This window comes from Athene cunicularia, assembly GCF_003259725.1.
Source record: "Athene cunicularia isolate RWA chromosome 1 unlocalized genomic scaffold, athCun1 chr1_part2, whole genome shotgun sequence".
Taxonomy (NCBI): domain Eukaryota; kingdom Metazoa; phylum Chordata; class Aves; order Strigiformes; family Strigidae; genus Athene; species Athene cunicularia.
In genome coordinates, this window is record NW_020799092.1 from 26,109,353 (window position 1) to 26,123,777 (window position 14,425).

At 38.6% G+C, this 14,425-nt stretch overlaps 1 protein-coding gene across 3 annotated transcripts in view; it reads right to left on the reverse strand.

Moving 5' to 3' along the window:
- Positions 1-14,291, reverse strand: part of PPARA (peroxisome proliferator activated receptor alpha) — a 36,544-nt gene extending 22,253 nt beyond the window's left edge. For 2 of the 3 annotated variants that reach the window (XM_026868462.1, XM_026868464.1), the window contains exons 1-2: positions 14,051-14,291; positions 11,526-11,652 (exon numbers count right to left, since the gene is read on the reverse strand). The gene's annotated coding sequence lies outside the window, so the exon portion shown is untranslated. The remainder of the gene's footprint in view (positions 1-11,525; positions 11,653-14,050) is intronic. The other variant, XM_026868465.1, reaches the window with a different exon arrangement.
- Positions 14,292-14,425: the final 134 nt, after the last annotated feature.

The following is a 14,425-nucleotide window of genomic DNA, read 5'->3' on the forward strand; positions in this document are numbered from 1 at the left end:
TTATGCATCATCCTTCCAGCAGTAAAACTCCCACAGAAATCCAGTAAATGGAAGATACAGACATTCACTCTGAGTTGAAACAATATACTCCAATAAATAAAATAATCATTCCAGTGCTGGAAACTCAAACTGAGCGTAGAATCTAGCTCAAAGACAGACTTCAGCTGCTTGGAAAGAATCCTAACATCAAATGGCTTTCTAATGGGTAATTTTAAATTCAACAAGCCTCTCAAGAACTTGAGAACACTTTACATTTACACACATGACTTTTACACTGACTTTACATTAGACCAGAAAACATATTTCATCACATTTGAACCACAACATTAGACTAGTTAACCTTCAGCAGACAAAGCTCAACTTCAGATGTAGAGAAATACCACAGTTTAGGTTATCAGTGCAACGAGATCTGAAGCCCATCTTTAAATTAGCCACCGCTAACCCCTTTAACAACAGGAGCCAGAATTGACTTCATCAGCAATGGGACATAAAGGTTTTGCAACCTCTGCCTTCAGGCTCCAGAGACAAGACTCACAGGTCTAACACCTCAGGTTTACATTTATCCGAAGCAATGCTTGTTCTCTTCCTCAGAAATGGACATCAGAGGCATCAAATGTGACCTCACTCAAACGCGCAGCAACGTCCTGCTGATAAAACAAAAAAATCTATTTTTCTTACCTCATTTCTGTAAAGAGTGGAGATTGGGTTGTTGCTTGAACCAACATCAAGCTCGTATAGATTCAAGTGTGCACAGAATACCAATATGACATGGAGATTTTTTTTTTTGTTTGCTTTTTTTCTCCTCTAAATGTGAGTTTTCCTATCCAAAAAGTGAACACTGCTGTGGTTTCTGTAATTGTGAATAGGAAGACCTGCATTTCTTTCTGGTGCAAGCTGAACTCCAGCTCAAGTCAGAAGTACCTATATGTCAGAGTAAAGCTTTCAGACCCCTCTTTTAAATCTATGTCTGCTGAATCCTTTAAATTCTTGTAAGATCTGACCGATCAGGACTTCAGTATCAGTCAATAGTAATATTAGTTAACAAACTACAAAATAATAGGATTATTGGTAACCTATAATGTTCTCCTTCACTTTACTGTTTTCTTCAAAAAGTGTTTTGGGGTGGGGTCTTTGCTGAGTTTTTTTGAGGTTTTGCATTGTTTGGCTTGGGTTTTGTTTGGAGGTTTGTTTGAACTACATTATAATCCAGTCTGATGTCTAGATGGTTCCTGACTCTAAACCAAGCAAACACTCTCAAAGACTTAAATGGAAAACTTCGTGTTAAAGTCTTCAGTCTTGCTTCAACTTTCATTGTCAAGATGCCTAGAAATCCCAAAAAACTGGCATCTTGACATTTTTCTTCTTCTCTATTTATCCTGACTCTGTTTCCACTTTTATAGTAAATAATGAGCTCTGACACATGGCTCAGAATTGACTACAATCTTAATCTATAGAATAAGCATACTTTTATTAACACAACAATCAAAAAAAATCAGCCTCAACAACAGTATGAGGAAGGTTTATTCAATTTATATTACATCAGTTATTAATGCGTGTAAAGCAAATATTCAGACTGGAGTTAATATACCCAGTATTTTTGAGGCATGACCAATAAAACAAGTATATTTTATTAACAAGAGATTCAAAAGAATAATAGGATTTTTTTTTCCTGCAAGAAACTAAGCCATGGCAACATCCTAGTAACCACTATGTTATAGAGAACACTGTGTTCTCTGATATGTGCTCTCTTTCAAATTCAAATACAGTTCCAAAAGCACTACTTACAGCTCACCACAGTTTTCAATAACCCCACTTCACTGTTATATACACCTTTATGCTTGCAACACCCTCTGCCTTTTTCTTTCCCTCTCTCAAAAAAAAATATCCACGTTTTGCTCTTTATCCAATGCGTCTCAATGTCAGTATCTCTTCAGGCCACTGTTATTCCACTCAAATTATTCCATACTTGAGCAAGATTCAAATGATTACACGTTAATCACGGCAGTCATAGAAATTTGTGCTTCAAACTTTACGGATTCTAAATCATGACAACGCTTGTAGGTAGCGAAGCTAAAAGAATATAGTGTTTAGCACACAATGCTTTGTGTGTTTGCCAAACCTTTACGTGTGAAGACCTCAACTACTGAGAAACAGAGCTCTGATGCATCATTTAAGAGGCTGTTGTCTTTGCACGTACATTAAAAGCTAGGACTTGATTTATGATTGATATTTGAACCAATGCAAGGTCACATTCGGACAAACATGACATTTATGTGTTTGCTATTTGATCCAAGACCCAAGGTCACGTTCACACAAATGTGTCATCTGAGTATTTGTTGTATTTTTATGACCATGTTAATGAACTCAAAGCTCTCTTACTTTCCCCATGTGTCCCAAAATTCCTTACCCAGTTATTTGGAAGTCATTCTTTTTTTTTTTTTTTTTTTTTAAAGTTCTGCAACATTGTACAAATGTCTGACAAGCTAATTACATAAACCAAGATTTTGAAGTGATTAACAGATAGATTAGGGATATCCTGACTTCAGAAATTGGTGCTCAGATTAGGGCTAAATCTGGTTGCATGGTATGCCCAGAATTAAAGAGAATTTCAAAACAGGAACAAACCAAAAATCCCACAAAAACTATGTTTTATGAACTGCATGCACACACGAAATGTCCTGAACCATTTTTCCCCCCCCCCTAAACATAATATGTAAAAATAAGTTTGAGTGGTGAACTCGAAGTCGATTCCAATGTGTACAGCATTTACAAACAGCCTACACATCTGTCCTAACATGCTACTCACTGGAAACTAGATCCTCAAGACTGAATTGGAATGTTGCAATTGTTTCCTTACACATGTGACCACAGCATCTCAGATTATGCAAAGTGACTTCTCAACAATTTTCCAACTAGACCTTGGTATTCTCCAAGGACTTCATTTGTTGAAGGATAAAGATATCTGAGGGTAAAAGGCAAATACAGATTGCATTTTAGTGTGATGACTAAATGATTATCTCTAATAGAATCAATTCTTGAAGTAAATAAAATGTAAGGCCCTTGCTAAGTCTCCTGCAGAGTACATTTTCACTACACGTGGTAAAACTAAGTTTCAGAGGGTATCAATTAAAGACATCTGTGCAACGAGAATCGTCAATTAAAATTATAATCTAATATGTACGGAGGGCGTGCCAGGCAAAATTTTTGGCCATTTTTCATTAAACATATTGACTGTGCTATTACATAAGCCTCTATAACTCAGAAGTTTTACCTGCTCACGTGCTTGTTAAAAAACAAACAAAAAAACCCCAAATTGACTCCAGCACAATGTACATGACTGTTCTATCCAGAAAGACATTCCAACTTTTACATGCAAAGCTGTCTAGTAACTCTTACTAACAAATGTGAGATTTTAGACATACTGTATTTATGGAAAAACCCCCAAACCCTATTGACTTACAGAGTCAAGCAAAGACTTTCTAAAACTCTGATAATATTTCAATATATTTTTAGGGATCATGTATATGCATGGATACCTTAAAATGTGTTCTTATAAACTAGAATATAAGAATCCCTTTTGTTTTATATCCACAGGCATTTATGTTTGATCGCAATTGCTATATATTATCAGTAATTCCTTATTGGCAGGACTGGTAGTAACATAATCTTTAGAATTTACAATCCTTGCTGTGTTATAAATAAAAATATCCGCCTTAAGTGTACATGTATAGTGAAATGAAGGATATGAAACAGTTAACTAATCTTTTGTTCTGTATTTATTATTGCTGTACGATTTCAACCTTGCTTACTCTTTGACATAAGGGGAAAGGAATGTTCCTGTGACAAATACTTCAACTGAATACAACCTAATTCAAAGCCACATGTTATATATAATAATATATTATTATTCTGCCACATATAATCTAGTATTTTATGGATACCAAGTAGTTTTGAGTGTGTTGACTGGTAATGAAACTTTAGAAGTTGTACATAATTTTGTGAGTTTAAACAACATGATAAAAGCTCGAGAGCATCAAGTTGTGGCAGTACACAAATTCGAAATGTGGAATCTGTATTGGTTTTTACTATTACCAGCATTAAAACACTGGGAAAAGGGCGACTTTGGGGAGAAGAAATAAAAAAGCTTTAACTTCTATTGATTTACTCCCAAAGGCGTAAATTTTCCGTACCGTTGTCACCCCACATTACACTACCACGTCTCCCTGCTCTTTCCCCTTCTCACTACAGTTCCCCCTCCCTACACGTTGTCCCTGAACTACTGACTATGCAAACAGCAAACATGCCATAGCTGGTTCAGAGCTACATGTTGCAACCAGCTTGCTAGTGCTCCTCCGCTGATTGGCAATCGACAGGCCAAACAGAACAGATAATTGTTGAATTCATATTGCATCATTCCCTCAGTACAGTCAATAGTGTGTTTTCCTTTCTTCCTTCCAGTTACCAACTTTCATAAAAATCACAGAACTTTAATGCCTTTGCAACCACCACTCCTCTGTCAAATTTGACAAGACTTGCAGGTTCTAAGTTATGGGGTGGAGAGAGAACAGCAGACCACACTGCATATACCTTTCTTAGGTAACTAGAGACTTAAAAAAAAAAAAAAGAGAGAGATGACGAAGCAATCTTGAAAACAGTTTTCAGTATAGGAGTTTTGGAGCCTAACTCTCTTCAAAGATAGATCTGGACTTTTGCCCCGGTTTCAGGATTTGCATTGTATTTACTAAGGTTTGTAGAACACACAAACAGTACAATGGGTACCCAAAGTTATGTCAGCACTTTTGAGTATTCCACAATTTCCCAGGGTCTCTCACTTTGACTCCTAATTGCATACTTTATTAAGAAAAAGATAATTGGCTGTCCTTGAAATAATGGTTAAATATTCACTTTGGCTGAGGATTTCTGACCTGTGGGCGAAAAAATACTAGTTCTTACAGATACCTTAATGGCAACATTCTTCCTGAATAAAGAGCTATTGTTTTGGAACACTACTTTAATCTAAAAAGAGAGAAAGGAACTCTTAAATGACTTAATGCAAAAAATTGAAGGATGATTTGCACTTTTTAGCATATTGATTTAAGATTGGGAAAAGCTTCACTTGAATCTTACCTGCCCTTCAGCTATAACCTAGGCCTTGCAATCCCCCTGTTAAAACACCTGGTCAGACACAACTTCTTCACCTGGCAAACTCCCAGATTTTGCCACCCCGATCTCATGACACAGGTCCTTCTCAAAACAATCAGAATTTAAAAACCCACAACTTTTCATCTGGATCTGTTACTACAATAGCTCCCCTCCTTATGCTCAGCATTCCTTTAAAAGGAACATGAAGCTTCTTAGTTTTCTCTTTTCATTTACAGCTTAAACTTCCACATTTCAGCTTGGTCTCCTTGTTTTGGCTTGGGACAAAAGTCCGATTACTTCGGTATCTGATGCTGCAACTTTTGCTTCGAAGATCAACCACAAAAACCATCTTTCTGCTTCATGTATACCTCCTTTTCAGTCTCCAGCACTCTCCCCATCCCTAAATCTCAGGTTTCAGCTTTGGCTTTATCCTGGCACACTCAGCTTTGATACTCTTTCAGCTGTCTTACCCCTCTCTTTCATAAGCCATGTCAACCCACCCTCAAATCACCTCCTTCATCCCCTCGGGTCCTCTAGTCTCCTATCTCCACTCCTCTAGTATCTGCACAGCTGCACTCTTCTCACCATCTGCAACCCCTTGCATGATTCATCACCAAACATAACAGACCATGATTATTCACTATTTGAAAAGCTACAGTGGAATTTACATCTGTTTCTGGAAGAGATTCAAGAAGCCTGAATTCGCCTTCTTAGCAGAGAACACCACCACTGTGTATTTTCGGTGGGTTTATTTCACTGATAAACTTTATTCCCTTGCACAGACATAATAACAAGACATATCTGATAACCTGAAGTCAGCTTAACAGGATTTATATCCTATAAAAGAGAATAATCCTCAAACAAGGTATTACAGATTTAGGCCCCTTCTGCTTGCAAGTGTCTTTTTGAAAATCAACTGAATAATCCCAATGGTCTAGTTTCCATACTCTTCTACCAGGAGACAAAAATCTAATGTCTTCTATAAACAGGACATGGAGTTGCACAGTTTACTTATTCTTCAGTGTACTACAATTTTACTCATGACTTCAAAGTATTTTTACAGGCTCTTGTTGCTCAGTATCATGGTTTAAACTCAGCCGGCAGCCCTCCCACCCCTGGGGAATAGGGAAGAGGGTGGGAGGGATAAGGAGACTCGTAGGTTGAGATAAATTTTATAATGGAAATAAAATAAAAATAATAATAGTAACAATAGAAAATACAAACAGATAATGCACAATGTGATTGCTCACCACCCGCTGAGCAATGCCCAGCCCATTCCCAGCTAGTGATCCCAAAGAGAGAATCCTGAAACCACCATCCCAAAAACCTGAATGGAACTTTCTGAACAACCTTTATCTATACACTGAGCGTGACATGAGATGATATGGAATATTCCACTGGCCAAATTGGGTCTGTTGTTTTGGCTCCGCTCCCCCCCAGCTTCTTGCGTACCTGCGCACTAGCAGCGCACGAGAAGCTGAGAAGTCCTTGACTTCTTAGCAACAACTGCAAACATCAGTACGTTATCAACATTCTTCTCGTATCAAATCCCATGCTGAATCCAAAACACAGCACTACTGTAGCTACTAAGAAGGGGGGAAAAAAACCCCCAACAATTAGCTCTATCCCAGCTGAAACCAGGACGCTCAGCTATTACATTTAAATAAATAAGTAAATAAAAACTTCTAAAAATAAACTAACTTTGATTTAATGACATGCCACAACTCAGTGTGCCCAGAGTGGAACGTGAAACAAAATTCTTGCCCTTTTTCCTGCTGTTGGGCTTTTTGTTAAGAAAAAGGCTTGCAGTTTTGCCCTGGCAATTTAGGAATTCCTACCTTAAAAAGCTTTTCTTTGTGATCAATGTTTCACACAAAACCAAAGTTTACACTGAATTAGTGTTGCTGACAGGAGTCTTGGCAACAGGTATGAATGCCATGAATCTACATTTTTTGGCAAATGGACATCAAGTACTTGTACTTCCAAGCTACTGACACGTCAGATAGAGGATATACTTGGGACACATGACTTCACAGTTCTAAATCAGGTCACTTGCTGCACTATAGAGATCACAAGCCTCACAGTCCTGCACGATCCAAAAATGTCAAAATATAACCAATTATTTTCCTGGCATCTAAGCTCTCTGCTCATCCTTCTTATGACATGAAGGGTGACTACTTAACAGTTTAACAGCCCTGTATCAACAGCAGTATCACCACTGCTGCCTGCCTGCCACCCTGCTCCTCTTCCCCGCTTCTTTTAGCTAAAGAAGCACCTTCAGTGACAGAAAGAAGAAAAACAAACAGTTCAATGAAACAGCCAGGATAAGAAAACCTGTTTAAAAAAAAAAATCATATAGGTACTTTCATCTACTAGTTTTATTTACTTTGTAAGGCATTTCAAGTCGACTGAATCAGCCTTTGAAAAAACAGTTACCAGGACACAGCCCTCGCAGCCCCCTGCGGAGCCAAACTGAAGCTGCTGGTTGCAAAATAAAGTTACGTTAACAGTACAGTTAGACAAGCCAGCTTAAGTAATGGAATAGCTCCCTGACATCAAGGGGTATCCCTTCCGTAGCTCCCTGACATTGTCAGCCCTGCACCTTCTCTCTCTCTTCTTCATTTCCAGCCACACAGCTCCATCCTCCCTGTGCTCTCGCCCTTGTCTGACCTCTCTGGCCACATCTGTGATAGTAAATGAACCAGGGCCAGAGCACAGGCTGGAGCCATGCTGTTAGCCTCCTCTCTTGACACCATTTTGGCCCGTACCAGCATGGCACTCTCCCAGACAAACGCACAGGCAGGGTTAAGGGGACAGCAAATACAGAGCAGAGTGCTCTCCGCCGGCAGGCTGGATGCAACCACGCTGTTTCAGGAGGAAGATTGTTAGATGTGTGCAAGCTTGCCACTTTGTTCTAGGTCCAGAAAGCAGTCCCTGGGTGTGTTTTATTCCCTAGTATAGACAAACGATTCAGCTCATGAAGCTGGGAGAAATATAACACAGGAAAAACAGAGCTAGAGATAGCTGAACAGACTCACTATGGGGCAGCAAAAAGGAAGGACAGAGACACATGGGTGGTAGCAAAAGAAAAAAGCACGAAGGGGGAGCCTGACTGATCTTTAACAACAGTTGCTAGATCAGGCCATGCTGTGTAAACCACTGTAAGCCTCATATTTGCAGAGCTGTCAGGAACAACAGAGAGAGGAGACGTCCAATTCTTTTTTTTTTTTTTCATATTTATGTGTTCATCCATATACACACACACACCCCCCACATAGAAGAGGAATAAAAAAAATGATAGCTGCAAACTGAAAAATTCTATATTCTTAAAGGATAATCACTATTACACTTCCACGGAATTTATAATCTTGAGAAAATGCAACTCCTTGTAAATTTGGTTAGAATTACAGCAGCTCAGTATGCTGAAAATCAGGTGCCCAAAACATACATTTAAGTTGAACATTTGACAGCTGTTTGAAAATATTAGCCTATTTATGTACAGTTACATCTCTATGGAAACACAGTACACAAAACGTACAGCTGCTGGTTTTTTCAAAAGCCATATCCTGTGCTGCTTTGCCTGCTACACATATACTAAAGCTGCTACCTGATTTGCTCCTAATCAGACTGGCCTACTTAACTGCACACAACAGTCTTTTGTCCTGAGGTGGACAAGAATAAATAAAATTTATATAAATATATATATAAAAATTCAATTCAGAGTTAAGAAAACAGTTGAAATTTCTTACGTGCCCTTCTCTGTGGGGAGCCCTGTGGAATCTGAATAAACACATTACATCATTTTTAAATTCCACGTATATACAAGTGTAACAACATAAGCCTAACTTATGCTCACAGAGCAAAATTTCCAACAACCAAATGGTCATAAATGACCACAGATAGAACATTCTCCTCTCTACACAGCTCTCTCACAGTGAAACTGCATCCATCCAGCATCTTACACTGACAAAAAAAAAAACCCACTGAAAAAAAAAAAAAAATCACTCCAAACAGAATGTTTGCCTACAGACTAAGAAAAAAAAGATTTGAAAAACCACACTTAACCATTTTCAGCTTCGCTGAGTAAACTTCAGTGTGCAATATTCCATGTGTACCTGCATTGGCTAGTTTTAAAAATTACTATTAGGACTCCTAACCCTCCTCCAGAATCTAGTTCTAGCCTCCAACAGACACAGTTTTTATGCTAGTAATGCATAGTTCTTGCAATCTTCCCCTGAAAATTGTCTACGAGCCAACTATATTCACTACAACCTGGGAGCTGAAATTAATTTTATTTTAACATCAGAGTGGGTGAATTCATCAACCATTGTAATGGAGCATTCTTCAGCCCTATTATAAAGAATGCCATGAAGCACTGCCTGCTAATAAATCCAGGAGCCTCTTGACACAACACCCACCACCTCCCTCTTCCTCCCCCTCAAATCCAAATTGTTCCATATTCTACTTTTCAGCCTTATGACTCCGGGGAACATTTTCCATCCAAGTTGGATAAAGATGCTTGAAGGCTTTGTTTTGTTTAATCTGAGCCTGCACCATGACTCCAGTGCCATGTACTTTATAACATTCCTGCTGAAGCAGTAACACTAACAGGACGCTCGGAAATGTCAACAGTAACTGAAGTCTTCGTTTTCAAGTAGGTTTTACAAATAGACAGGTTCTTACCATCTGAACATTCACATTTTGGTTTAAATTCTGTGTTTTCTTCTGTGAATCGTTGTATTAATCATTTCCAGTAAATAAGTACTTAAAACCAAAACAAAACAGGCACATAGCACTCATAGTTGTGTAACAAAAATTAATGGCAATACAAGCCTACACACAAATAATAGAATTTACTCAGCATCACTGTGCTGGATGCATGGATACATACAAGGAGACACTAAGCCCTGCCTCCAACCCTTCATCATAGGCTGTAAAATAGTGTCAAATGACCCATCCCTTTGTTAAACCTAAATAACACTCGGGCAGATTGTGGTATCATTCTTCCATGCAAAATACAAACTCTAAACTATTCACAACAATAAATGCTCTCGGCTCCAGGATATTACACACTCATCTATGAGTAAGAGGTTACTCAACCAGCAGTTAATTTGCACACCAAACAGCAGCTCTGGTTTCCTTTTACATACTTATCAACAAACTGAAAACAGACTAATGAGATATGAAAATATGAAATACAAAAATATTGAACTAATTTGTTTTCACATGCATTTCAGCTGCCTGGAAACAAATGCCAAAGAATTTTACAACTTCAGTAGCTGCTAACTACTCTGAGTTCCTCAAGGCAGACACATCTCTGAACAAATTTCTTTTACTATTTAGAAAGATTAAGTGAATAATTTCTTAGTTTATACTTATTAAAAAAAATTATAGTATATCAACATTTCTAGAAATGGATAATTTGCAAGCATTTACCAAATTACCTATCTCATACTATTGGCATTTCCACAGCTATGAGACAACTTGAATTTAAAACAATACATTTAGATTAATATAGTACCACAGAACAAACTGTGCTGTTCAGTAGTCCTCATCTTTCAAACTCCAAAGTAAAAAAAAAAATTCTACAGTTTATGCTTACACAGCACTTTAAAACACAGCAAACAACCACGCAAACCAGTCATGTAACAACTCCAGCCTCAATCAGGATTAGAATCCCAATGGATTCTATTTTATAGCATGTATTAAGCTGTGCACGAGAAGCCCTTCAGTGGAAACAGAAACTATACTTCCTAGATACTTTAAAGACACATGCAATGCACTTATAAATAAATATTGTTTCATAAGCAGAAACTATGACAACTGGTATGAGGAAGTGGAATCAGATTTGGCAGCATCTCAATGCCACATGCAATCTGGTCATACAACAATCTCCTCATATCAACTTGATGTCAGTAAAACATGCCAAATATCACACTCTAAGATTGAGAGATTTTAGTTTTATTTTGAGGACAGTAATGATTTAGAGTCTAACCTTACAGGTTAAGTACTTTTTCATTCAGTGAATATTCAACATTCTACTTCCTAAAAACTTGTTCAATATTCAGAGATACCGTGTGCTCTGCTTCTAAAACATTAAGAATTCAGAATTCTGCTGAATAAGACCTTTATACAACTTGTACAGAGAAGTCTAACGCAGCAATAGATACCATAACATGAGAAAATTTTACTTACTCTGTTCTGATTGTTCTACTACTTTCCATTTATCAACTATTTGTTGGCATCCCTGGCTCAGATTTCTTTCCTTGTCAGTTGACTATACATTAATCACTCTTTACAGAAATTCTACCTCAAATGTTTTTTCTTTTCTAGCTGCTCAAAAACAATGCCAAGAGATCTCCCAGTCCACGTTATGTACTCACCACTTCATGCAGCATCTTGCAAGGCTGAAACAGAACTTGTTTTCTGGAATCTGTTTCCTTTCCATTTCATGTGCACGTTGGTGATAACAAGTGGCTCTCCATTAGTAAAAAGCTGCTGATATTCTTTCTTTAAAAAAAAGGAAAAGAAAAAGTCAACAAAATTTCCCAAAGCTTACTATTGTAACTTTATATTGATAGCATGTAATATAATGGAGTTTTATAGTTCTTTATGCTTCTTCAGAAAAAAACACTACCATTTCGCTTGGGCTAAAATTCTTTTTTAAATGACTGAGGCTTTTAATACAACACCTATTTTTACAGCAGGACTACACTGACATCTAGCTAACTAGGGTATATGACCAACATATCTCAGTATCATTCTGCTCTTTCTTCTTTGTACAAGAAAAATTCAAAAGCACCCAGCTAAGACCACTACAGTGAAAGCCTTATGCTATTTTAATTATCTGTTATAAAGCAAAATACTTTTAATCATAAAGAGCATTCTCACAGACATTCAGGTCTTTATGTGGACAAACTGTTAGAGTAGTTATGGTTTCCAAGGTGCGCACACACACACATCCTGCGAAATGTCTTTGCATTTGGTCTTTTAAGTACCATGTACACCTCAAAGGTAGAGATTTTACTTTTACATACTTTATAAGGCCTGTTAAAAAAAAAAAAGCCTACATGGCTATAAAAATAAACAATGGTTTGATTGATGACTCTGTCCACTCCACTAAAACCAATTAAAGATTCAGAGAGATTTTGCAAAAACAGATTAATTTTAAAATGTTAAAATTCCAAAATGCTGTAAGAAAATGTTCTAACGTATTAAATATGAATTGAACTTCATTTATTTTCTGAGACAAGTATGGTGTTCTTTTTTCCCCTTGCAACAAACACGCCATGTGCAAGAGAAACAGAAGTCAGAATTCAAATCTCAGTAGGTAAGCTAAAGCAAAGAGAAAAATGGGACTATTTGCAATTTCAAAGAGTTTCTTCTGAAAAAACACTAGGAAATTTTACATTGTCTTTCTTGAGCACCTTGGGTCAACAGTGCGCACTGTAATCTATTTTCTAGAACGAGATAAATAACCTAGGCCACGTATCCCACTCTCCTGTAGGACATTATCTTCTCTACTATTTTTATAACACTCAATGCATAAAATATTAAAAGCATAATGATACAAAATCACAACCCCTTCTCCATGGTTTACAATTCATAATGCCCTTTAAGAAAACTACAGTACTGAGGGAGATGGATAGAAAATGAAGACATTAAAGAACCACCGAAGAGCAAGTGAGAAAACCACAAGGTTTTCAGGACATAGGAGTTTGTCATAGGTAGCCAAAACTCCCTATGCCACCTGACTGCAGAGGATGACAGTCAATATAAGGCATCAGCAGACTGATAAGAACTCTTTTTTGGACTATGGCAAGTATTCCTTCCAAACATGGGAAAAGAAAGGGAGCATGCTGGCTACACAGTTCTACAATCCTCTGATAAGGTCTGCACACGCTCTCATCCTTCTGAAGGGCGACATTGCGCTACTTAAAACCCCCAAAGTTGCCACTAAAAGTAACTAAGACCCCATGTCTGCTTAGCTCTTGCCAAGTAACAAGGTTATGAGAGTGGTTTAGCCTGGAGCAGACTTGTGACCACATCACATGAACCACAACTGCCACCAGTTTCAGCATGAGACCAGGTAGCCTCAACATTAAGTCAGTGACTCAGAATTTATAAAGGAAACACTTTTTATAGCTTATCAGTTTTGCTACCTGCAAAGACGACTTTAATTTTCAACCCCACAATCAGTATTAGATGCCAGTAAGTCTGTGCATGTTTTATAATACACACGGAGTTGGAGTACAACTTTCCTTCCCAGCAAAACTTACGTGACTGTGCAGCACTACTAAGCCATCCAATGCCACCAAAGTGCCAAACATCATTATTCCAGATAATCCTGTCTGACGAAGCCTGTACTCATACTCCTTTTATCAAGAGATCTTAAGAACAGCTACTCGTGTCAGCGAGGCTGGGCTAATCTTAATATGAATACAAGGCAATACCTTTTAGTGCTCCTTTCCATTGCTTTTTGAATGCTATCTTCTTCACTCACTTTTCAGACAGCAAATGGACAGCCCCAGGGGGGCAATTAAGAACATGTTTTTCTCATCAAATCACAAAAACAAATACGGGGCGGGGGGGGGGGTCACTGACCCAACTCCTCACTCCAAGGATACAGGACTCTCCTCTGACCGACTGGTAAAAGCACAACTTGCCTGCCCGAGCCGAACCAGTAAAGGTAACCTCCAAGCACGTATTTTCTGCCAAGCACCCGAATTAGTTTCTCAAAGCAGGTTAAGGACAACTCAAAACGTGTTGCACGGAAGAGGCATGACAGCTGCAAACCAGCACCTTATATGACAGGACATTGTCTTTTCCTCTGTTCTCCACCCACACCCCACACCCCCTCCCAGCAACCCTGAGGTCTCCCCACAAAGTTCCCAAGGCCGCTCTTTACCTACAAACACCGGCCTCCGCCGGGGCCGGCTCTCGCTCGTCCTATAGCCCCTCGGACCCGGGGCGGGTCCCCGCACGGCGGGCAGCTGGTGAGAAACCCCAGAGAAGCAGCAGGAGGAGGAGGAGAAGGAACAGCTAAAGCATCTCCCCGGGCCCGCTATCTCCTCTTCGCCTTTACCACCGCCGAAGTTCCGCGGAGGGCTTCAAAAGGCGGCGACGAGATAAATAAATAATTAAATGAGAAAAAATTTAAAAAACAAAAACAAAACAAAACAAAAAACCCCAAACCAAATCACAACAACGAAAAGAGAGGGGAAGGAGGAGGGAAAAAAGGACAGGTCATGAGCAAAACCGCCGCCGTGTTAGCGAGGCGGGG